Source organism: Pinus tabuliformis, chromosome J (assembly GCF_031772625.1).
Source record: "Pinus tabuliformis cultivar Carrire ecotype Pingquan chromosome J, CPIR1, whole genome shotgun sequence".
Classification (NCBI taxonomy): Eukaryota; Viridiplantae; Streptophyta; class Pinopsida; order Pinales; family Pinaceae; genus Pinus; species Pinus tabuliformis.
In genome coordinates, this window is record NC_142295.1 from 952,868,835 (window position 1) to 952,871,401 (window position 2,567).

General features: G+C 37.9%; 1 pseudogene; it reads right to left on the reverse strand.

Moving 5' to 3' along the window:
* Positions 1–477: 477 nt before the first annotated feature.
* LOC149229975 (ricin B-like lectin R40G3) lies at positions 478–2,308 on the reverse strand (annotated as a pseudogene).
* Between the last annotated feature and the right edge of the window lie 259 nt (positions 2,309–2,567).

Below are 2,567 nucleotides of genomic sequence, written 5' to 3' on the forward strand. Positions count from 1 at the left end.
CACTTCTTATTTCAATTTATTATTGTTTCAATTTATTAATTTCTATAAAATTGATTACTATTAATTTAAAATTGACCAATATAAATTATAATTTATTATACACCATAATTGGAGTGAATGACAACACTTTTAATTTAAATATTTAACTCTGCATAGTTGTGTGCAGAACCATGCTAACTCAATTCATGCTATATTGTGAATATAAACAGAGACAGACCAACAATCTGAGTTACTTTATAAATCCGACAGTATGAAAAGGCTTATTTATTTATGAGATGATAGAAAGATACATACACATAGAGACGTCTCTGTCTCTGGTCTATATTTCCTGATCTTATAATAATTAGCTATCCTATCCTTTCATATCCATGTGGTAGCTTCTAGTCTATGTTAGGTATAATCTCCTACTGATATTAGCCATCTTAAAAGTTAATAGTAACACAGTATAATACTATATATATCATTTAGAGAGACCAATTAATAGCAAGGGGAGAGCTTCCAGAGCTGGTTGTTCTGCTTCTTCCATTTCCACAGCACATCACAAGTGCCATCTCTGATGCCTCTGCTCCTCTTGTCGCCATGAAATGCGTCCAGGTTGAGTCTAATGTTGTTGGTCATCCTTATTGTTTGATACCCATAACCCATGTCCTCACTCTCACTCTCACTCCACAGTATGTTCTCATCATAAGAAGAGGGGTCCTCATACTGAGTGAGCAGCACCTCCTGACATTCAACAATGGCATGGCGGAGAGCTTGCCCAATGGCTTTGTTCACCAGAGCAAAAGCAGGATGACCCACTTGGTCCCTCACTTGGTTACCTCAACTTTCATCCTTCACCCATTGCTGCATGCATGTATACATATATACATTATATATATTAACAAATATCTATCAAGAAAATATATACATTAACATAATCTATTCAGGCATTTAATGAATATGAGATTTAGAAAATAGTTTTTTGGATTAATCACATTGTAAAGAGTGGGTAGATGTTTCGAACCAACTAATGTGGTTCATCCTCAAGACAAGGATGAACCACATTAGTTGGTTTGAAAGGTCGACCCAATCCTTACAATATGATTAATCTGAAAGACTGTTTTCTAAATTATGGATCACAAAAATACTAGATCTAAAAATATGAAATTTTTACCATTGTGGGATCATTGGGATTGTAGCATGGCAACACTACCATCTCTGATAGCCAAAGCATAGTCAGGATTTTCCTTAGAGCACACCCTCATGATCTGGCCTTGTGGAATTATTTGTTGGCCGCTCATCATGTAGCTTCCTCCTGCATTATACTTGTTATAAGTTGCAGGGCCTCCACACTGATTAACTCCATAGCCTCCTCCTATTGCATTAGGACATGGGTCACAAGGGGGACGCAGTGTCTGTTGATGATAGCCATAGGAGTCATAAATCCTCTGGTGGAATTATTTTCTGGCGGTTCATCATGTAGCCTCCTCCTGCAGTATACTTGTTAGAAGAAGTGGGGCCTCCATACTCGTTAAATCCATGGCCTCCTTCTGTTACATTTAGGCATGGGTCACAAGGGGGACATGACGGCTGCTGCTGATAGCCATAGCCTGAAATAGGTGGGGACTCATAAATCCTCTGGTTCCTCTCTTGGCATGAATCATACTCCCCATAGTATGCCAAACACTAATTAGTCTTGAAATAAACACAAATTACTAACCTTAGATAGCACGAAACGAGATGATGGTGGTGGTTCTATATTGTTATGGAATGGCCTTATATACACAACGGTTTTTTTCAGTGAGAAAAAAGCTTTATATTATATAAATTGGTAAATGTATAGAATAGGAAACATTACATATCATTCTGATAATGATTGGAAAAACCATGTTTTCCATCTCTCATAAGGGGAGCAGTGAAAGCTATCATGTTGGAGCTATATATCGATTATCAAAAACAAGATCAATAACCTTGGAGGCTAAAGATTTAGTAATTCTAGGGCAGTGGGTATCCCCTTTTTACAACAAAATTGCATGTATAATTTGGAGCAGTAATCAAATTTGACATATGCAGGTAAAAAGATAACAAAAAAGATAGAGCAAAACCAAATTTTGCAGAAAATAGAGATGCTTGGATTTAACCCAGAAATAGGAAGTCCCCCATGTCGTATGTATTGTGCTCCCAAGTGATCTCCAAGTACCAGTTGCCAGGTGCTCCAAGCAGTCCTTTTTTTGATAAGTTGTCTGCTTCCATGTTCTGGGATCTGCCTATGTGCTGGATTGTATAGTCTCCCTGAAGCTGCCAAAGGAGCTCTATTCTCTTCAGCCATCCTTGTAATATAGGAGTGTTTATGGAGGCCTTTCCCAAAACTTGATCAATTATGATCTTGGAGTCCCCATATATGTGCAAATGTGGGATATTTAGAAAGTTGTTGAACCACAAGAGACCCCAAAGAGCAATTGCTTCCACCTTGTTGTTGGTGTCATGGCCTCCATTCTAGAAAATCCTATAGGATAGTTCAGCTGATATAGTAATCCAAACCCCACATGCACAGTAGCCCCTTTGTGCTGCTCCATCAAAAAAAACCC